Below are 22,466 nucleotides of genomic sequence, written 5' to 3'. Positions count from 1 at the left end.
ATTGAGTGACATCACAGCACAGTGCTAAGGCTCCTGGGCCTGGACACAGCAGCGGCTGCAATATCTCAACGGAGAATACGTTTATATCTATGTGTGTGTGTGCGCATATATATATATATATATATATATATATATATTTCTCCGCCGAAATCACTTTTAAACCCATTTCCACCTTTTTTTCCCTTCTCTTCCTCTTACTTTTTTTTCACGTTTTTTTACGTTTTTCTCCTTTTCGCCTCTTTTCTGGGCGTATTATTCTTCTTTTTCTTCTTTTTTTTCGTCTAATGCATACCCCATCAGTGCAGCAATGCTTATTCAATACCGCCAGCAGATGGAGACACTGGGGGATAATTTTCTAAGGATTTATACTGATTTTTCCTGTCTGAATTTGTCGCACAGAAAGTTGCAGGCCAAATATGTGTGACATTTCTGCGACTTTAGCTTCTAGAGCATTTTTACAACATTATACATAGGTGCTGAATACATAAAAAGCGACTGTTCAGCGACAGACAAGTCGCATCGGCTGAAAGTAGGCCAGAATGTCAGTCCATGTTGGAGCAGGTTTAGATACAGTCTAAAGCATAGATCTCAAAGTCTGTGCACAGAATTTAGCAAGGGCCTCGCACCTTCTGATGCATCAGGTAGGTGCACAATAGCATAGCCTAACCCTCTGTACTTTGGTCTATATTGATGCGGGACATAGACAGCCAGCTGATGACCAATCCATTAGTGCAATGGATGGCTGGAAGCATTTGTCTTTGCCTTTGCAATACCACAGAAGCAATTGTCACGATGCCGGCTGGCAGGTAGTGGACCCTCTGTGCCAGAGAGGGATTGGCGTGGACCGTGCTAGTGGACCGGTTCTAAGCCACTACTGGTTTTCACCAGAGCCCGCCGCAAAGCGGGATGGTCTTGCTGCGGCGGTAGTGACCAGGTCGTATCCACTAGCAACGGCTCACCTCTCTGGCTGCTGAAGATAGGCGCGGTACAAGGGAGTAGGCAGAAGCAAGGTCGGACGTAGCAGAAGGTCGTGGCAGGCAGCAAGGATCGTAGTCAGGGGCAACGGCAGAAGGTCTGGAAACACTGGCAAGGGACACACAAGGAACGCTTTCACTGGCACTAAGGCAACAAGATCCGGCAAGGGAGTGCAAGGGAAGTGAGGTAATATAGGGAGTGCACAGGTGATAACTCTAATTGGAACCACTGCGCCAATCAGCGGCGCAGTGGCCCTTTAAATCGCAGAGACCCGGCGCGCGCGCGCCCTAGGGAGCGGGGCCGCGCGCGCCGGGACAGAACAGACGGGGAGCGAGTCAGGTAGGAGAGCCGGGGTGCGCATCGCGAGCGGGCGCTACCCGCATCGCGAATCGCATCCCGGCTAGCAGCAGGATCGCAGCGCCCCGGGTCAGAGGACGTGACCGGGGCGCTGCAGCGGAGGAGGTGAAGCGAGCGCTCCGGGGAGGAGCGGGAACCCGGAGCGCTCGGCGTAACAGTACCCCCCCCCTTGGGTCTCCCCCTCTTCTTGGAGCCTGAGAACCTGAGGAGCAGACTTTTGTCAAGGATGTTGTCCTCAGGTTCCCAGGATCTCTCTTCAGGACCACAACCCTCCCAGTCTACTAAAAAAAAATTTTTTCCTCTGACCTTTTTGGCAGCCAAAATCTCCTTGACCGAGAAGACGTCCGAGGAGCCGGAAACAGGAGTGGGAGGAACAGATTTGGGAGAAAAACGGTTGAGGATGAGTGGTTTGAGAAGAGAGACGTGAAAGGCATTAGGGATACGAAGAGAAGGAGGAAGAAGAAGTTTATAAGAGACAGGATTAATTTGACACAGAATTTTGAAAGGACCAAGATAGCGTGGTCCCAACTTGTAGCTAGGGACACGGAAGCGGACATATTTAGCGGAGAGCCATACCTTGTCTCCAGGGGAAAAAACGGGGGGAGCTCTTCTTTTCTTATCCGCGAACCTCTTCATGCGTGAAGAAGCCTGTAAGAGAGAATTTTGGGTCTCTCTCCATATAATGGAAAGGTCACGAGAAATTTCATCCACAGCGGGCAGACCAGAGGGCAAGGGGGTAGGGAGGGGGGGAAGAGGGTGACGGCCGTACACCACGAAAAATGGGGATTTGGAGGAAGATTCAGAGACCCTGAAGTTATACGAGAATTCGGCCCATGGAAGGAGATCTGCCCAGTCATCCTGGCGGGAGGAAACAAAATGTCGCAAATAATCAGCCAGGATCTGGTTAATTCTTTCTACTTGTCCATTGGACTGGGGATGATATGCAGAGGAAAAATTTAATTTAATCTTGAGTTGTTTACAGAGAGCTCTCCAGAATTTAGACACGAATTGGACCCCTCTATCCGAGACAATCTGCGTAGGCAACCCGTGAAGACGAAAAATGTGTACAAAAAATTGTTTAGCCAACTGAGGCGCAGAAGGAAGACCAGGAAGAGGAATGAAATGTGCCATTTTGGAGAATCGATCAACGACCACCCAAATAACGGTGTTGCCACGGGAAGGGGGTAAATCAGTAATAAAATCCATACCAATCAGAGACCAAGGCTGTTCGGGGACAGGCAGAGGATGAAGAAAACCAGCGGGCTTCTGGCGAGGAGTCTTATCCCGGGCACAGATAGTGCAGGCTCGCACAAAGTCCCCAACATCCGTCTCCAGAGTTGGCCACCAATAGAAGCGGGAGATGAGTTGCACAGATTTCTTGATGCCCGCATGACCTGCGAGATGGGAGGAGTGACCCCATTTGAGGATTCCGAGGCGTTGGCGTGGAGAAACAAAGGTCTTTCCTGGAGGAGTCTGTCTGATGGAGGCAGGAGAAGTGGAGATCAGGCAGTCAGGTGGAATGATGTGTTGCGGAGGGAGATCAACTTCTGAGGCATCCGAGGAACGAGAGAGAGCATCGGCTCTAATGTTCTTATCGGCAGGACGAAAGTGAATCTCAAAATTAAATCGGGCAAAGAACAGAGACCACCGGGCCTGGCGAGGATTCAGCCGTTGGGCCGACTGGAGGTAGGAGAGGTTCTTGTGGTCGGTGTAGATAATAACAGGAAATCTTGATCCCTCCAGCAGATGCCTCCATTCCTCAAGTGCTAATTTAATGGCTAGAAGTTCTCGATCCCCGATGGAGTAGTTCCTCTCCGCTGGAGAGAAGGTCCTAGAGAAAAAACCACAAGTGACAGCATGCCCGGAAGGATTTTTTTGTAGAAGAACAGCTCCAGCTCCTACTGAGGAGGCATCAACCTCCAATAGGAAGGGTTTGGAAGGGTCAGGTCTGGAGAGCACGGGAGCCGAAGAAAAGGCAGACTTGAGTTGTTTAAAGGAGTCTTCTGCTTGAGGAGGCCAGGACTTGGGATCAGCATTTTTCTTGGTTAAAGCCACGATAGGAGCCACAATGGTAGAAAAATGTGGAATAAATTGCCTGTAATAATTGGCGAACCCCAAAAAGCGTTGGATAGCACGGAGTCCGGAGGGGCGTGGCCAATTTAAGACGGCAGAGAGTTTGTCTGGATCCATCTGTAGTCCCTGGCCAGAGACCAAATATCCTAGAAAAGGAAGAGATTGGCATTCAAACAGACATTTCTCAATTTTGGCATAGAGTTGGTTGTCACGAAGTCTCTGAAGAACCATACGGACATGCCGGCGGTGTTCCTCTAGATTGGCAGAAAAAATTAGGATATCGTCCAGATATACCACAACACAGGAGTATAATAGATCACGAAAAATTTCATTGACAAAGTCTTGGAAGACGGCAGGGGCATTGCACAGTCCAAAGGGCATGACCAGATACTCAAAGTGTCCATCTCTGGTGTTAAATGCCGTTTTCCACTCGTCCCCCTCTCTGATGCGGATGAGGTTATAGGCGCCTCTTAAGTCCAATTTAGTGAAGATGTGGGCACCTTGGAGGCGATCAAAGAGTTCAGAGATGAGGGGTAAGGGGTAGCGGTTCTTAACCGTGATTTTATTAAGACCGCGGTAGTCAATGCAAGGACGTAGGGAGCCATCTTTTTTGGAGACAAAGAAAAATCCGGCTCCGGCAGGAGAGGAGGATTTACGGATAAAGCCCCTTTTTAGATTCTCCTGGACGTATTCGGACATGGCAAGAGTCTCTGGGGCAGAGAGAGGATAAATTCTGCCCCGGGGTGGAGTAGTACCCGGGAGGAGGTCGATAGGGCAATCATAAGGCCTGTGAGGAGGTAGAGTCTCAGCTTGTTTTTTGCAGAAAACATCCGCGAAGTCCATATAGGCCTTGGGAAGACCGGTTACTGGAGGAACCACAGAGTTACGGCAAGGGTTACTGGGAACCGGTTTTAGACAGTTCTTGGAACAAGAGGACCCCCAACTCTTGATCTCCCCAGTGGACCAATCCAGGGTTGGGGAATGAAGTTGAAGCCAGGGAAGTCCAAGGAGAATCTCCGAGGTGCAATTGGGGAGGACCAAAAGTTCAATCCTCTCATGATGAGATCCGATGCTCATAAGAAGGGGCTCCGTGCGGAAACGTATGGTACAGTCCAATCTTTCATTATTTACACAATTGATGTAGAGGGGTCTGGCGAGACTGGTCACAGGGATGTTGAACCTGTTGACGAGAGAGGCCAAAATAAAATTTCCTGCAGAACCAGAGTCCAAGAAGGCCACTGTAGAGAAGGAGAAGGCAGAAGCAGACATCCGCACAGGCACAGTAAGACGTGGAGAAGCAGAGTAGACATCAAGGACTGTCTCACCTTTGTGCGGAGTCAGCGTACGTCTTTCCAGGCGGGGAGGACGGATAGGACAATCCCTCAGGAAGTGTTCGGTACTAGCACAGTACAGGCAGAGGTTCTCCATACGGCGTCGTGTCCTCTCTTGAGGTGTCAGGCGAGACCGGTCGACCTGCATAGCCTCCACGGCGGGAGGCACAGGAACAGATTGCAGGGGACCAGAGGAGAGAGGAGCCGAGGAGACGAAACGCCTCGTGCGAACAGAGTCCATATCTTGGCGGAGTTCCTGACGCCTTTCAGAAAAACGCATGTCAATGCGAGTGGCTAGGTGAATAAGTTCATGTAGATTAGCAGGAATTTCTCGTGCGGCCAGAACATCTTTAATGTTGCTGGATAGGCCTTTTTTGAAGGTCGCGCAGAGGGCCTCATTATTCCAGGACAATTCTGAAGCAAGTGTACGGAATTGTACGGCATACTCGCCAACGGAAGAATTACCCTGGACCAGGTTCAACAGGGCAGTCTCAGCAGAAGAGGCTCGGGCAGGTTCCTCAAAGACACTTCGGATTTCCGAGAAGAAGGAGTGTACTGAGGCAGTGACGGGGTCATTGCGGTCCCAGAGCGGTGTGGCCCATGACAGGGCTTTTCCGGACAGAAGACTGACTACGAAAGCCACCTTAGACCTTTCAGTGGGAAACAGGTCCGACATCATCTCCAGATGCAGGGAACATTGGGAAAGGAAGCCACGGCAAAACTTAGAGTCCCCATCAAACTTATCCGGCAAGGATAAGCGTATCCCAGGAGCGGCCACTCGCTGCGGAGGAGGTGCAGGAGCTGGCGGAGGAGATGACTGCTGAAGCTGTGGTAGCAACTGTTGTAGCATAACGGTCAGTTGAGACAGCTGTTGGCCTTGTTGCGCAATCTGTTGTGACTGCTGGGCGACCACCGTGGTGAGGTCAGCGACAACTGGCAGAGGAACTTCAGCGGGATCCATGGCCGGATCTACTGTCACGATGCCGGCTGGCAGGTAGTGGACCCTCTGTGCCAGAGAGGGATTGGCGTGGACCGTGCTAGTGGACCGGTTCTAAGCCACTACTGGTTTTCACCAGAGCCCGCCGCAAAGCGGGATGGTCTTGCTGCGGCGGTAGTGACCAGGTCGTATCCACTAGCAACGGCTCACCTCTCTGGCTGCTGAAGATAGGCGCGGTACAAGGGAGTAGGCAGAAGCAAGGTCGGACGTAGCAGAAGGTCGGGGCAGGCAGCAAGGATCGTAGTCAGGGGCAACGGCAGAAGGTCTGGAAACACTGGCAAGGGACACACAAGGAACGCTTTCACTGGCACTAAGGCAACAAGATCCGGCAAGGGAGTGCAAGGGAAGTGAGGTAATATAGGGAGTGCACAGGTGATAACTCTAATTGGAACCACTGCGCCAATCAGCGGCGCAGTGGCCCTTTAAATCGCAGAGACCCGGCGCGCGCGCGCCCTAGGGAGCGGGGCCGCGCGCGCCGGGACAGAACAGACGGGGAGCGAGTCAGGTAGGAGAGCCGGGGTGCGCATCGCGAGCGGGCGCTACCCGCATCGCGAATCGCATCCCGGCTAGCAGCAGGATCGCAGCGCCCCGGGTCAGAGGACGTGACCGGGGCGCTGCAGCGGAGGAGGTGAAGCGAGCGCTCCGGGGAGGAGCGGGAACCCGGAGCGCTCGGCGTAACAGCAATGCATGGTCAATGTACAGCAATGACACACCTGTGTGAACAGCCAGGAGACCCCCCCCCCCCATGTTATGTTACATAGTTACATAGTTAGTACGGTCGAAAAAAGACATATGTCCATCAAGTTCAACCAGGGAATTAAGGGGTAGGGGTGTGGCGCGATATTGGGGAAGGGATGAGATTTTATATTTCTTCATAAGCATTAATCTTATTTTGTCAATTAGGAACATTCAGCACCCACCCGCTATCAAGGCAGCTGCCTATCATGTCATGCCCTACCTGCACAGGTGTGCTGGCTACTCAAATGATCCAATTAAGGAGGCCATTTAGTCAGCAGCAGCAGAAGTCCTGTGCCTGGACGCTCCAACAGGGGCCAGACACAAGCAGAAGCAGAAGCAGCAGAAGCAGCAGCAGCACCACCTTTTGTTTTTTGGCTGCAGCAGCAGCAAGGCCCACAGGGCTGGCTAGCTGGCTAGCCAGCAAGCAGGTAGCAATGAAAGTAGGAATCTTTCTTTTTAACCCTGTAAGGGGGTGGTGCACTGTACCCGAAGATACTGCCATATCGGGTCAATGCATAGGGCGACGGAAGCAAGCTTCGAAATCGGCCCCCGTTCTCAAAAATCCATTTAATATATGGTCCCCAGATAGGGGACGTATCAGATATTAAACTGATAAGAACAGATACTACACTTGATCTTAGCCAAAAGGCCGAGAAGCGATAACCGTGAAAGGGGCGGGCCCAACAAGGTCCCCTTCATGGGCACTATCACTGCTTGCTGTCAGGGAGGCTGCCAGACAATTTTCCATGCACACTCTGGGCTGGGGGGCAGTCAACCACCAGTACACACAGCAGAACCTAAACCCATACCATTATTGCTAAGCAGCAAGACAGGGGCCCATTGCACTCCCACGGGGCCTTTTTAAATGCAATCCATAACCCGGATTTGCCAGGAACCCTTCTTACTCCTCCTACTTGCATGTGACACTGGGCTTAGGATCTGCATAGGAAACACACACACAAGCACACACCTACCTTTGTTGCCTGCAGATGCCTCCTTGGCTGTCCCCAAACGGTATCAAACCAACACCCACGGGAAGCTGTAAGCATAGAGGACATGCCTGCACCCCATTGGACTTACCTGTGTGGGTTAAATCCGGGTTATTTGACAACCTATGGCGGTGATGGTTCTGCTCAGGCAGAGCAGTGCTGATGCTCCTCATAAAGCTGTCGCTGCTGTGAAGGTTCTAGGTGACATCACAAATCCCTATGGTTACATACACAACAAAGCTGGGTTGTTGTTGTTTACACTCTGCAAGGCCTGTGGAAGTGAGTGACATCATAGCACTGTAGTTCTGAGGGTTCAAGATGGATGCAACAATCTCCTGTTGCTTCTATGAAGGCCGTAATAGACGACATCACCAAACAGCTCCATAGTCACATACACAGCAAAGGAGAGATGTTGTTTACACCTAGTGATGTCAGTGGTATTGAGTGACATCACAGCACAGTGCTAAGGCTCCTGGGCCTGGACACAGCAGCGGCTGCAATATCTCAACGGAGAATACGTTTATATCTATGTGTGTGTGTGCGCATATATATATATATATATATATATATATATATATATATATATATATATATTTCTCCGCCGAAATCACTTTTAAACCCATTTCCACCTTTTTTTCCCTTCTCTTCCTCTTACTTTTTTTTCACGTTTTTTTACGTTTTTCTCCTTTTCGCCTCTTTTCTGGGCGTATTATTCTTCTTTTTCTTCTTTTTTTTCGTCTAATGCATACCCCATCAGTGCAGCAATGCTTATTCAATACCGCCAGCAGATGGAGACACTGGGGGATAATTTTCTAAGGATTTATACTGATTTTTCCTGTCTGAATTTGTCGCACAGAAAGTTGCAGGCCAAATATGTGTGACATTTCTGCGACTTTAGCTTCTAGAGCATTTTTACAACATTATACATAGGTGCTGAATACATAAAAAGCGACTGTTCAGCGACAGACAAGTCGCATCGGCTGAAAGTAGGCCAGAATGTCAGTCCATGTTGGAGCAGGTTTAGATACAGTCTAAAGCATAGATCTCAAAGTCTGTGCACAGAATTTAGCAAGGGCCTCGCACCTTCTGATGCATCAGGTAGGTGCACAATAGCATAGCCTAACCCTCTGTACTTTGGTCTATATTGATGCGGGACATAGACAGCCAGCTGATGACCAATCCATTAGTGCAATGGATGGCTGGAAGCATTTGTCTTTGCCTTTGCAATACCACAGAAGCAATGCATGGTCAATGTACAGCAATGACACACCTGTGTGAACAGCCAGGAGACCCCCCCCCCCCATGTTATGTTACATAGTTACATAGTTAGTACGGTCGAAAAAAGACATATGTCCATCAAGTTCAACCAGGGAATTAAGGGGTAGGGGTGTGGCGCGATATTGGGGAAGGGATGAGATTTTATATTTCTTCATAAGCATTAATCTTATTTTGTCAATTAGGAACATTCAGCACCCACCCGCTATCAAGGCAGCTGCCTATCATGTCATGCCCTACCTGCACAGGTGTGCTGGCTACTCAAATGATCCAATTAAGGAGGCCATTTAGTCAGCAGCAGCAGAAGTCCTGTGCCTGGACGCTCCAACAGGGGCCAGACACAAGCAGAAGCAGAAGCAGCAGAAGCAGAAGCAGCAGAAGCAGCAGCAGCACCACCTTTTGTTTTTTGGCTGCAGCAGCAGCAAGGCCCACAGGGCTGGCTAGCTGGCTAGCCAGCAAGCAGGTAGCAATGAAAGTAGGAATCTTTCTTTTTAACCCTGTAAGGGGGTGGTGCACTGTACCCGAAGATACTGCCATATCGGGTCAATGCATAGGGCGACGGAAGCAAGCTTCGAAATCGGCCCCCGTTCTCAAAAATCCATTTAATATATGGTCCCCAGATAGGGGACGTATCAGATATTAAACTGATAAGAACAGATACTACACTTGATCTTAGCCAAAAGGCCGAGAAGCGATAACCGTGAAAGGGGCGGGCCCAACAAGGTCCCCTTCATGGGCACTATCACTGCTTGCTGTCAGGGAGGCTGCCAGACAATTTTCCATGCACACTCTGGGCTGGGGGGCAGTCAACCACCAGTACACACAGCAGAACCTAAACCCATACCATTATTGCTAAGCAGCAAGACAGGGGCCCATTGCACTCCCACGGGGCCTTTTTAAATGCAATCCATAACCCGGATTTGCCAGGAACCCTTCTTACTCCTCCTACTTGCATGTGACACTGGGCTTAGGATCTGCATAGGAAACACACACACAAGCACACACCTACCTTTGTTGCCTGCAGATGCCTCCTTGGCTGTCCCCAAACGGTATCAAACCAACACCCACGGGAAGCTGTAAGCATAGAGGACATGCCTGCACCCCATTGGACTTACCTGTGTGGGTTAAATCCGGGTTATTTGACAACCTATGGCGGTGATGGTTCTGCTCAGGCAGAGCAGTGCTGATGCTCCTCATAAAGCTGTCGCTGCTGTGAAGGTTCTAGGTGACATCACAAATCCCTATGGTTACATACACAACAAAGCTGGGTTGTTGTTGTTTACACTCTGCAAGGCCTGTGGAAGTGAGTGACATCATAGCACTGTAGTTCTGAGGGTTCAAGATGGATGCAACAATCTCCTGTTGCTTCTATGAAGGCCGTAATAGACGACATCACCAAACAGCTCCATAGTCACATACACAGCAAAGGAGAGATGTTGTTTACACCTAGTGATGTCAGTGGTATTGAGTGACATCACAGCACAGTGCTAAGGCTCCTGGGCCTGGACACAGCAGCGGCTGCAATATCTCAACGGAGAATACGTTTATATCTATGTGTGTGTGTGCGCATATATATATATATATATATATATATATATATATATATATATTTCTCCGCCGAAATCACTTTTAAACCCATTTCCACCTTTTTTTCCCTTCTCTTCCTCTTACTTTTTTTTCACGTTTTTTTACGTTTTTCTCCTTTTCGCCTCTTTTCTGGGCGTATTATTCTTCTTTTTCTTCTTTTTTTTCGTCTAATGCATACCCCATCAGTGCAGCAATGCTTATTCAATACCGCCAGCAGATGGAGACACTGGGGGATAATTTTCTAAGGATTTATACTGATTTTTCCTGTCTGAATTTGTCGCACAGAAAGTTGCAGGCCAAATATGTGTGACATTTCTGCGACTTTAGCTTCTAGAGCATTTTTACAACATTATACATAGGTGCTGAATACATAAAAAGCGACTGTTCAGCGACAGACAAGTCGCATCGGCTGAAAGTAGGCCAGAATGTCAGTCCATGTTGGAGCAGGTTTAGATACAGTCTAAAGCATAGATCTCAAAGTCTGTGCACAGAATTTAGCAAGGGCCTCGCACCTTCTGATGCATCAGGTAGGTGCACAATAGCATAGCCTAACCCTCTGTACTTTGGTCTATATTGATGCGGGACATAGACAGCCAGCTGATGACCAATCCATTAGTGCAATGGATGGCTGGAAGCATTTGTCTTTGCCTTTGCAATACCACAGAAGCAATGCATGGTCAATGTACAGCAATGACACACCTGTGTGAACAGCCAGGAGACCCCCCCCCCCCCATGTTATGTTACATAGTTACATAGTTAGTACGGTCGAAAAAAGACATATGTCCATCAAGTTCAACCAGGGAATTAAGGGGTAGGGGTGTGGCGCGATATTGGGGAAGGGATGAGATTTTATATTTCTTCATAAGCATTAATCTTATTTTGTCAATTAGGAACATTCAGCACCCACCCGCTATCAAGGCAGCTGCCTATCATGTCATGCCCTACCTGCACAGGTGTGCTGGCTACTCAAATGATCCAATTAAGGAGGCCATTTAGTCAGCAGCAGCAGAAGTCCTGTGCCTGGACGCTCCAACAGGGGCCAGACACAAGCAGAAGCAGAAGCAGCAGAAGCAGCAGCAGCACCACCTTTTGTTTTTTGGCTGCAGCAGCAGCAAGGCCCACAGGGCTGGCTAGCTGGCTAGCCAGCAAGCAGGTAGCAATGAAAGTAGGAATCTTTCTTTTTAACCCTGTAAGGGGGTGGTGCACTGTACCCGAAGATACTGCCATATCGGGTCAATGCATAGGGCGACGGAAGCAAGCTTCGAAATCGGCCCCCGTTCTCAAAAATCCATTTAATATATGGTCCCCAGATAGGGGACGTATCAGATATTAAACTGATAAGAACAGATACTACACTTGATCTTAGCCAAAAGGCCGAGAAGCGATAACCGTGAAAGGGGCGGGCCCAACAAGGTCCCCTTCATGGGCACTATCACTGCTTGCTGTCAGGGAGGCTGCCAGACAATTTTCCATGCACACTCTGGGCTGGGGGGCAGTCAACCACCAGTACACACAGCAGAACCTAAACCCATACCATTATTGCTAAGCAGCAAGACAGGGGCCCATTGCACTCCCACGGGGCCTTTTTAAATGCAATCCATAACCCGGATTTGCCAGGAACCCTTCTTACTCCTCCTACTTGCATGTGACACTGGGCTTAGGATCTGCATAGGAAACACACACACAAGCACACACCTACCTTTGTTGCCTGCAGATGCCTCCTTGGCTGTCCCCAAACGGTATCAAACCAACACCCACGGGAAGCTGTAAGCATAGAGGACATGCCTGCACCCCATTGGACTTACCTGTGTGGGTTAAATCCGGGTTATTTGACAACCTATGGCGGTGATGGTTCTGCTCAGGCAGAGCAGTGCTGATGCTCCTCATAAAGCTGTCGCTGCTGTGAAGGTTCTAGGTGACATCACAAATCCCTATGGTTACATACACAACAAAGCTGGGTTGTTGTTGTTTACACTCTGCAAGGCCTGTGGAAGTGAGTGACATCATAGCACTGTAGTTCTGAGGGTTCAAGATGGATGCAACAATCTCCTGTTGCTTCTATGAAGGCCGTAATAGACGACATCACCAAACAGCTCCATAGTCACATACACAGCAAAGGAGAGATGTTGTTTACACCTAGTGATGTCAGTGGTATTGAGTGACATCACAGCACAGTGCTAAGGCTCCTGGGCCTGGACACAGCAGCGGCTGCAATATCTCAACGGAGAATACGTTTATATCTATGTGTGTGTGTGCGCATATATATATATATATATATATATATATATATATATATATATATATATTTCTCCGCCGAAATCACTTTTAAACCCATTTCCACCTTTTTTTCCCTTCTCTTCCTCTTACTTTTTTTTCACGTTTTTTTACGTTTTTCTCCTTTTCGCCTCTTTTCTGGGCGTATTCTTCTTCTTTTTCTTCTTTTTTTTCGTCTAATGCATACCCCATCAGTGCAGCAATGCTTATTCAATACCGCCAGCAGATGGAGACACTGGGGGATAATTTTCTAAGGATTTATACTGATTTTTCCTGTCTGAATTTGTCGCACAGAAAGTTGCAGGCCAAATATGTGTGACATTTCTGCGACTTTAGCTTCTAGAGCATTTTTACAACATTATACATAGGTGCTGAATACATAAAAAGCGACTGTTCAGCGACAGACAAGTCGCATCGGCTGAAAGTAGGCCAGAATGTCAGTCCATGTTGGAGCAGGTTTAGATACAGTCTAAAGCATAGATCTCAAAGTCTGTGCACAGAATTTAGCAAGGGCCTCGCACCTTCTGATGCATCAGGTAGGTGCACAATAGCATAGCCTAACCCTCTGTACTTTGGTCTATATTGATGCGGGACATAGACAGCCAGCTGATGACCAATCCATTAGTGCAATGGATGGCTGGAAGCATTTGTCTTTGCCTTTGCAATACCACAGAAGCAATGCATGGTCAATGTACAGCAATGACACACCTGTGTGAACAGCCAGGAGACCCCCCCCCCCATGTTATGTTACATAGTTACATAGTTAGTACGGTCGAAAAAAGACATATGTCCATCAAGTTCAACCAGGGAATTAAGGGGTAGGGGTGTGGCGCGATATTGGGGAAGGGATGAGATTTTATATTTCTTCATAAGCATTAATCTTATTTTGTCAATTAGGAACATTCATCACCCACCCGCTATCAAGGCAGCTGCCTATCATGTCATGCCCTACCTGCACAGGTGTGCTGGCTACTCAAATGATCCAATTAAGGAGGCCATTTAGTCAGCAGCAGCAGAAGTCCTGTGCCTGGACGCTCCAACAGGGGCCAGACACAAGCAGAAGCAGAAGCAGCAGAAGCAGCAGCAGCACCACCTTTTGTTTTTTGGCTGCAGCAGCAGCAAGGCCCACAGGGCTGGCTAGCTGGCTAGCCAGCAAGCAGGTAGCAATGAAAGTAGGAATCTTTCTTTTTAACCCTGTAAGGGGGTGGTGCACTGTACCCGAAGATACTGCCATATCGGGTCAATGCATAGGGCGACGGAAGCAAGCTTCGAAATCGGCCCCCGTTCTCAAAAATCCATTTAATATATGGTCCCCAGATAGGGGACGTATCAGATATTAAACTGATAAGAACAGATACTACACTTGATCTTAGCCAAAAGGCCGAGAAGCGATAACCGTGAAAGGGGCGGGCCCAACAAGGTCCCCTTCATGGGCACTATCACTGCTTGCTGTCAGGGAGGCTGCCAGACAATTTTCCATGCACACTCTGGGCTGGGGGGCAGTCAACCACCAGTACACACAGCAGAACCTAAACCCATACCATTATTGCTAAGCAGCAAGACAGGGGCCCATTGCACTCCCACGGGGCCTTTTTAAATGCAATCCATAACCCGGATTTGCCAGGAACCCTTCTTACTCCTCCTACTTGCATGTGACACTGGGCTTAGGATCTGCATAGGAAACACACACACAAGCACACACCTACCTTTGTTGCCTGCAGATGCCTCCTTGGCTGTCCCCAAACGGTATCAAACCAACACCCACGGGAAGCTGTAAGCATAGAGGACATGCCTGCACCCCATTGGACTTACCTGTGTGGGTTAAATCCGGGTTATTTGACAACCTATGGCGGTGATGGTTCTGCTCAGGCAGAGCAGTGCTGATGCTCCTCATAAAGCTGTCGCTGCTGTGAAGGTTCTAGGTGACATCACAAATCCCTATGGTTACATACACAACAAAGCTGGGTTGTTGTTGTTTACACTCTGCAAGGCCTGTGGAAGTGAGTGACATCATAGCACTGTAGTTCTGAGGGTTCAAGATGGATGCAACAATCTCCTGTTGCTTCTATGAAGGCCGTAATAGACGACATCACCAAACAGCTCCATAGTCACATACACAGCAAAGGAGAGATGTTGTTTACACCTAGTGATGTCAGTGGTATTGAGTGACATCACAGCACAGTGCTAAGGCTCCTGGGCCTGGACACAGCAGCGGCTGCAATATCTCAACGGAGAATACGTTTATATCTATGTGTGTGTGTGCGCATATATATATATATATATATATATATATATATATATATATATATATATTTCTCCGCCGAAATCACTTTTAAACCCATTTCCACCTTTTTTTCCCTTCTCTTCCTCTTACTTTTTTTTCACGTTTTTTTACGTTTTTCTCCTTTTCGCCTCTTTTCTGGGCGTATTATTCTTCTTTTTCTTCTTTTTTTTCGTCTAATGCATACCCCATCAGTGCAGCAATGCTTATTCAATACCGCCAGCAGATGGAGACACTGGGGGATAATTTTCTAAGGATTTATACTGATTTTTCCTGTCTGAATTTGTCGCACAGAAAGTTGCAGGCCAAATATGTGTGACATTTCTGCGACTTTAGCTTCTAGAGCATTTTTACAACATTATACATAGGTGCTGAATACATAAAAAGCGACTGTTCAGCGACAGACAAGTCGCATCGGCTGAAAGTAGGCCAGAATGTCAGTCCATGTTGGAGCAGGTTTAGATACAGTCTAAAGCATAGATCTCAAAGTCTGTGCACAGAATTTAGCAAGGGCCTCGCACCTTCTGATGCATCAGGTAGGTGCACAATAGCATAGCCTAACCCTCTGTACTTTGGTCTATATTGATGCGGGACATAGACAGCCAGCTGATGACCAATCCATTAGTGCAATGGATGGCTGGAAGCATTTGTCTTTGCCTTTGCAATACCACAGAAGCAATGCATGGTCAATGTACAGCAATGACACACCTGTGTGAACAGCCAGGAGACCCCCCCCCCCCATGTTATGTTACATAGTTACATAGTTAGTACGGTCGAAAAAAGACATATGTCCATCAAGTTCAACCAGGGAATTAAGGGGTAGGGGTGTGGCGCGATATTGGGGAAGGGATGAGATTTTATATTTCTTCATAAGCATTAATCTTATTTTGTCAATTAGGAACATTCAGCACCCACCCGCTATCAAGGCAGCTGCCTATCATGTCATGCCCTACCTGCACAGGTGTGCTGGCTACTCAAATGATCCAATTAAGGAGGCCATTTAGTCAGCAGCAGCAGAAGTCCTGTGCCTGGACGCTCCAACAGGGGCCAGACACAAGCAGAAGCAGAAGCAGCAGAAGCAGCAGCAGCACCACCTTTTGTTTTTTGGCTGCAGCAGCAGCAAGGCCCACAGGGCTGGCTAGCTGGCTAGCCAGCAAGCAGGTAGCAATGAAAGTAGGAATCTTTCTTTTTAACCCTGTAAGGGGGTGGTGCACTGTACCCGAAGATACTGCCATATCGGGTCAATGCATAGGGCGACGGAAGCAAGCTTCGAAATCGGCCCCCGTTCTCAAAAATCCATTTAATATATGGTCCCCAGATAGGGGACGTATCAGATATTAAACTGATAAGAACAGATACTACACTTGATCTTAGCCAAAAGGCCGAGAAGCGATAACCGTGAAAGGGGCGGGCCCAACAAGGTCCCCTTCATGGGCACTATCACTGCTTGCTGTCAGGGAGGCTGCCAGACAATTTTCCATGCACACTCTGGGCTGGGGGGCAGTCAACCACCAGTACACACAGCAGAACCTAAACCCATACCATTATTGCTAAGCAGCAAGACAGGGGCCCATTGCACTCCCACGGGGCCTTTTTAAATGCAATCCATAACCCGGATTTGCCAGGAACCCTTCTTACTCCTCCTACTTGCATGTGACACTGGGCTTAGGATCTGCATAGGAAACACACACACAAGCACACACCTACCTTTGTTGCCTGCAGATGCCTCCTTGGCTGTCCCCAAACGGTATCAAACCAACACCCACGGGAAGCTGTAAGCATAGAGGACATGCCTGCACCCCATTGGACTTACCTGTGTGGGTTAAACCGGGTTATTTGACAACCTATGGCGGTGATGGTTCTGCTCAGGCAGAGCAGTGCTGATGCTCCTCATAAAGCTGTCGCTGCTGTGAAGGTTCTAGGTGACATCACAAATCCCTATGGTTACATACACAACAAAGCTGGGTTGTTGTTGTTTACACTCTGCAAGGCCTGTGGAAGTGAGTGACATCATAGCACTGTAGTTCTGAGGGTTCAAGATGGATGCAACAATCTCCTGTTGCTTCTATGAAGGCCGTAATAGACGACATCACCAAACAGCTCCATAGTCACATACACAGCAAAGGAGAGATGTTGTTTACACCTAGTGATGTCAGTGGTATTGAGTGACATCACAGCACAGTGCTAAGGCTCCTGGGCCTGGACACAGCAGCGGCTGCAATATCTCAACGGAGAATACGTTTATATCTATGTGTGTGTGTGCGCATATATATATATATATATATATATATATATATATATATATATATATTTCTCCGCCGAAATCACTTTTAAACCCATTTCCACCTTTTTTTCCCTTCTCTTCCTCTTACTTTTTTTTCACGTTTTTTTACGTTTTTCTCCTTTTCGCCTCTTTTCTGGGCGTATTATTCTTCTTTTTCTTCTTTTTTTTCGTCTAATGCATACCCCATCAGTGCAGCAATGCTTATTCAATACCGCCAGCAGATGGAGACACTGGGGGATAATTTTCTAAGGATTTATACTGATTTTTCCTGTCTGAATTTGTCGCACAGAAAGTTGCAGGCCAAATATGTGTGACATTTCTGCGACTTTAGCTTCTAGAGCATTTTTACAACATTATACATAGGTGCTGAATACATAAAAAGCGACTGTTCAGCGACAGACAAGTCGCATCGGCTGAAAGTAGGCCAGAATGTCAGTCCATGTTGGAGCAGGTTTAGATACAGTCTAAAGCATAGATCTCAAAGTCTGTGCACAGAATTTAGCAAGGGCCTCGCACCTTCTGATGCATCAGGTAGGTGCACAATAGCATAGCCTAACCCTCTGTACTTTGGTCTATATTGATGCGGGACATAGACAGCCAGCTGATGACCAATCCATTAGTGCAATGGATGGCTGGAAGCATTTGTCTTTGCCTTTGCAATACCACAGAAGCAATGCATGGTCAATGTACAGCAATGACACACCTGTGTGAACAGCCAGGAGACCCCCCCCCCCATGTTATGTTACATAGTTACATAGTTAGTACGGTCGAAAAAAGACATATGTCCATCAAGTTCAACCAGGGAATTAAGGGGTAGGGGTGTGGCGCGATATTGGGGAAGGGATGAGATTTTATATTTCTTCATAAGCATTAATCTTATTTTGTCAATTAGGAACATTCATCACCCACCCGCTATCAAGGCAGCTGCCTATCATGTCATGCCCTACCTGCACAGGTGTGCTGGCTACTCAAATGATCCAATTAAGGAGGCCATTTAGTCAGCAGCAGCAGAAGTCCTGTGCCTGGACGCTCCAACAGGGGCCAGACACAAGCAGAAGCAGAAGCAGCAGAAGCAGCAGCAGCACCACCTTTTGTTTTTTGGCTGCAGCAGCAGCAAGGCCCACAGGGCTGGCTAGCTGGCTAGCCAGCAAGCAGGTAGCAATGAAAGTAGGAATCTTTCTTTTTAACCCTGTAAGGGGGTGGTGCACTGTACCCGAAGATACTGCCATATCGGGTCAATGCATAGGGCGACGGAAGCAAGCTTCGAAATCGGCCCCCGTTCTCAAAAATCCATTTAATATATGGTCCCCAGATAGGGGACGTATCAGATATTAAACTGATAAGAACAGATACTACACTTGATCTTAGCCAAAAGGCCGAGAAGCGATAACCGTGAAAGGGGCGGGCCCAACAAGGTCCCCTTCATGGGCACTATCACTGCTTGCTGTCAGGGAGGCTGCCAGACAATTTTCCATGCACACTCTGGGCTGGGGGGCAGTCAACCACCAGTACACACAGCAGAACCTAAACCCATACCATTATTGCTAAGCAGCAAGACAGGGGCCCATTGCACTCCCACGGGGCCTTTTTAAATGCAATCCATAACCCGGATTTGCCAGGAACCCTTCTTACTCCTCCTACTTGCATGTGACACTGGGCTTAGGATCTGCATAGGAAACACACACACAAGCACACACCTACCTTTGTTGCCTGCAGATGCCTCCTTGGCTGTCCCCAAACGGTATCAAACCAACACCCACGGGAAGCTGTAAGCATAGAGGACATGCCTGCACCCCATTGGACTTACCTGTGTGGGTTAAATCCGGGTTATTTGACAACCTATGGCGGTGATGGTTCTGCTCAGGCAGAGCAGTGCTGATGCTCCTCATAAAGCTGTCGCTGCTGTGAAGGTTCTAGGTGACATCACAAATCCCTATGGTTACATACACAACAAAGCTGGGTTGTTGTTGTTTACACTCTGCAAGGCCTGTGGAAGTGAGTGACATCATAGCACTGTAGTTCTGAGGGTTCAAGATGGATGCAACAATCTCCTGTTGCTTCTATGAAGGCCGTAATAGACGACATCACCAAACAGCTCCATAGTCACATACACAGCAAAGGAGAGATGTTGTTTACACCTAGTGATGTCAGTGGTATTGAGTGACATCACAGCACAGTGCTAAGGCTCCTGGGCCTGGACACAGCAGCGGCTGCAATATCTCAACGGAGAATACGTTTATATCTATGTGTGTGTGTGCGCATATATATATATATATATATATATATATATATATATATATATTTCTCCGCCGAAATCACTTTTAAACCCATTTCCACCTTTTTTTCCCTTCTCTTCCTCTTACTTTTTTTTCACGTTTTTTTACGTTTTTCTCCTTTTCGCCTCTTTTCTGGGCGTATTATTCTTCTTTTTCTTCTTTTTTTTCGTCTAATGCATACCCCATCAGTGCAGCAATGCTTATTCAATACCGCCAGCAGATGGAGACACTGGGGGATAATTTTCTAAGGATTTATACTGATTTTTCCTGTCTGAATTTGTCGCACAGAAAGTTGCAGGCCAAATATGTGTGACATTTCTGCGACTTTAGCTTCTAGAGCATTTTTACAACATTATACATAGGTGCTGAATACATAAAAAGCGACTGTTCAGCGACAGACAAGTCGCATCGGCTGAAAGTAGGCCAGAATGTCAGTCCATGTTGGAGCAGGTTTAGATACAGTCTAAAGCATAGATCTCAAAGTCTGTGCACAGAATTTAGCAAGGGCCTCGCACCTTCTGATGCATCAGGTAGGTGCACAATAGCATAGCCTAACCCTCTGTACTTTGGTCTATATTGATGCGGGACATAGACAGCCAGCTGATGACCAATCCATTAGTGCAATGGATGGCTGGAAGCATTTGTCTTTGCCTTTGCAATACCACAGAAGCAATGCATGGTCAATGTACAGCAATGACACACCTGTGTGAACAGCCAGGAGACCCCCCCCCCCCCATGTTATGTTACATAGTTACATAGTTAGTACGGTCGAAAAAAGACATATGTCCATCAAGTTCAACCAGGGAATTAAGGGGTAGGGGTGTGGCGCGATATTGGGGAAGGGATGAGATTTTATATTTCTTCATAAGCATTAATCTTATTTTGTCAATTAGGAACATTCAGCACCCACCCGCTATCAAGGCAGCTGCCTATCATGTCATGCCCTACCTGCACAGGTGTGCTGGCTACTCAAATGATCCAATTAAGGAGGCCATTTAGTCAGCAGCAGCAGAAGTCCTGTGCCTGGACGCTCCAACAGGGGCCAGACACAAGCAGAAGCAGAAGCAGCAGAAGCAGCAGCAGCACCACCTTTTGTTTTTTGGCTGCAGCAGCAGCAAGGCCCACAGGGCTGGCTAGCTGGCTAGCCAGCAAGCAGGTAGCAATGAAAGTAGGAATCTTTCTTTTTAACCCTGTAAGGGGGTGGTGCACTGTACCCGAAGATACTGCCATATCGGGTCAATGCATAGGGCGACGGAAGCAAGCTTCGAAATCGGCCCCCGTTCTCAAAAATCCATTTAATATATGGTCCCCAGATAGGGGACGTATCAGATATTAAACTGATAAGAACAGATACTACACTTGATCTTAGCCAAAAGGCCGAGAAGCGATAACCGTGAAAGGGGCGGGCCCAACAAGGTCCCCTTCATGGGCACTATCACTGCTTGCTGTCAGGGAGGCTGCCAGACAATTTTCCATGCACACTCTGGGCTGGGGGGCAGTCAACCACCAGTACACACAGCAGAACCTAAACCCATACCATTATTGCTAAGCAGCAAGACAGGGGCCCATTGCACTCCCACGGGGCCTTTTTAAATGCAATCCATAACCCGGATTTGCCAGGAACCCTTCTTACTCCTCCTACTTGCATGTGACACTGGGCTTAGGATCTGCATAGGAAACACACACACAAGCACACACCTACCTTTGTTGCCTGCAGATGCCTCCTTGGCTGTCCCCAAACGGTATCAAACCAACACCCACGGGAAGCTGTAAGCATAGAGGACATGCCTGCACCCCATTGGACTTACCTGTGTGGGTTAAATCCGGGTTATTTGACAACCTATGGCGGTGATGGTTCTGCTCAGGCAGAGCAGTGCTGATGCTCCTCATAAAGCTGTCGCTGCTGTGAAGGTTCTAGGTGACATCACAAATCCCTATGGTTACATACACAACAAAGCTGGGTTGTTGTTGTTTACACTCTGCAAGGCCTGTGGAAGTGAGTGACATCATAGCACTGTAGTTCTGAGGGTTCAAGATGGATGCAACAATCTCCTGTTGCTTCTATGAAGGCCGTAATAGACGACATCACCAAACAGCTCCATAGTCACATACACAGCAAAGGAGAGATGTTGTTTACACCTAGTGATGTCAGTGGTATTGAGTGACATCACAGCACAGTGCTAAGGCTCCTGGGCCTGGACACAGCAGCGGCTGCAATATCTCAACGGAGAATACGTTTATATCTATGTGTGTGTGTGCGCATATATATATATATATATATATATATATATATATATATATATATATATATATATATTTCTCCGCCGAAATCACTTTTAAACCCATTTCCACCTTTTTTTCCCTTCTCTTCCTCTTACTTTTTTTTCACGTTTTTTTACGTTTTTCTCCTTTTCGCCTCTTTTCTGGGCGTATTATTCTTCTTTTTCTTCTTTTTTTTCGTCTAATGCATACCCCATCAGTGCAGCAATGCTTATTCAATACCGCCAGCAGATGGAGACACTGGGGGATAATTTTCTAAGGATTTATACTGATTTTTCCTGTCTGAATTTGTCGCACAGAAAGTTGCAGGCCAAATATGTGTGACATTTCTGCGACTTTAGCTTCTAGAGCATTTTTACAACATTATACATAGGTGCTGAATACATAAAAAGCGACTGTTCAGCGACAGACAAGTCGCATCGGCTGAAAGTAGGCCAGAATGTCAGTCCATGTTGGAGCAGGTTTAGATACAGTCTAAAGCATAGATCTCAAAGTCTGTGCACAGAATTTAGCAAGGGCCTCGCACCTTCTGATGCATCAGGTAGGTGCACAATAGCATAGCCTAACCCTCTGTACTTTGGTCTATATTGATGCGGGACATAGACAGCCAGCTGATGACCAATCCATTAGTGCAATGGATGGCTGGAAGCATTTGTCTTTGCCTTTGCAATACCACAGAAGCAATGCATGGTCAATGTACAGCAATGACACACCTGTGTGAACAGCCAGGAGACCCCCCCCCCCATGTT

At 47.8% G+C, this 22,466-nt stretch overlaps 7 non-coding genes across 7 annotated transcripts; all 7 read right to left on the bottom strand.

Annotated features, from left to right (window-relative positions):
- Positions 1-6,941: 6,941 nt before the first annotated feature.
- On the bottom strand, positions 6,942-7,132 carry LOC130313632 (U2 spliceosomal RNA). The gene has a single exon (XR_008861528.1). It is a non-coding gene; the product is annotated as a U2 spliceosomal RNA (small nuclear RNA).
- A 2,108-nt stretch (positions 7,133-9,240) lies between these two features.
- On the bottom strand, positions 9,241-9,431 carry LOC130313631 (U2 spliceosomal RNA). The gene has a single exon (XR_008861527.1). It is a non-coding gene; the product is annotated as a U2 spliceosomal RNA (small nuclear RNA).
- Positions 9,432-11,517: 2,086 nt separating this feature from the next.
- Positions 11,518-11,708, bottom strand: LOC130313630 (U2 spliceosomal RNA). Its single transcript, XR_008861526.1, has one exon. It is a non-coding gene; the product is annotated as a U2 spliceosomal RNA (small nuclear RNA).
- A 2,090-nt stretch (positions 11,709-13,798) lies between these two features.
- Positions 13,799-13,989, bottom strand: LOC130313629 (U2 spliceosomal RNA). The gene has a single exon (XR_008861525.1). It is a non-coding gene; the product is annotated as a U2 spliceosomal RNA (small nuclear RNA).
- A 2,091-nt stretch (positions 13,990-16,080) lies between these two features.
- LOC130313627 (U2 spliceosomal RNA) lies at positions 16,081-16,271 on the bottom strand. Its single transcript, XR_008861524.1, has one exon. It is a non-coding gene; the product is annotated as a U2 spliceosomal RNA (small nuclear RNA).
- Positions 16,272-18,358: 2,087 nt separating this feature from the next.
- LOC130313626 (U2 spliceosomal RNA) lies at positions 18,359-18,549 on the bottom strand. Its single transcript, XR_008861523.1, has one exon. It is a non-coding gene; the product is annotated as a U2 spliceosomal RNA (small nuclear RNA).
- A 2,086-nt stretch (positions 18,550-20,635) lies between these two features.
- Positions 20,636-20,826, bottom strand: LOC130313625 (U2 spliceosomal RNA). The gene has a single exon (XR_008861522.1). It is a non-coding gene; the product is annotated as a U2 spliceosomal RNA (small nuclear RNA).
- Positions 20,827-22,466: the final 1,640 nt, after the last annotated feature.

This window comes from Hyla sarda, unplaced genomic scaffold (genome assembly GCF_029499605.1).
Source record: "Hyla sarda isolate aHylSar1 unplaced genomic scaffold, aHylSar1.hap1 scaffold_178, whole genome shotgun sequence".
Lineage (NCBI taxonomy): Eukaryota > Metazoa > Chordata > Amphibia > Anura > Hylidae > Hyla > Hyla sarda.
This window is presented reverse-complemented; position numbering and strand designations above follow the sequence as displayed.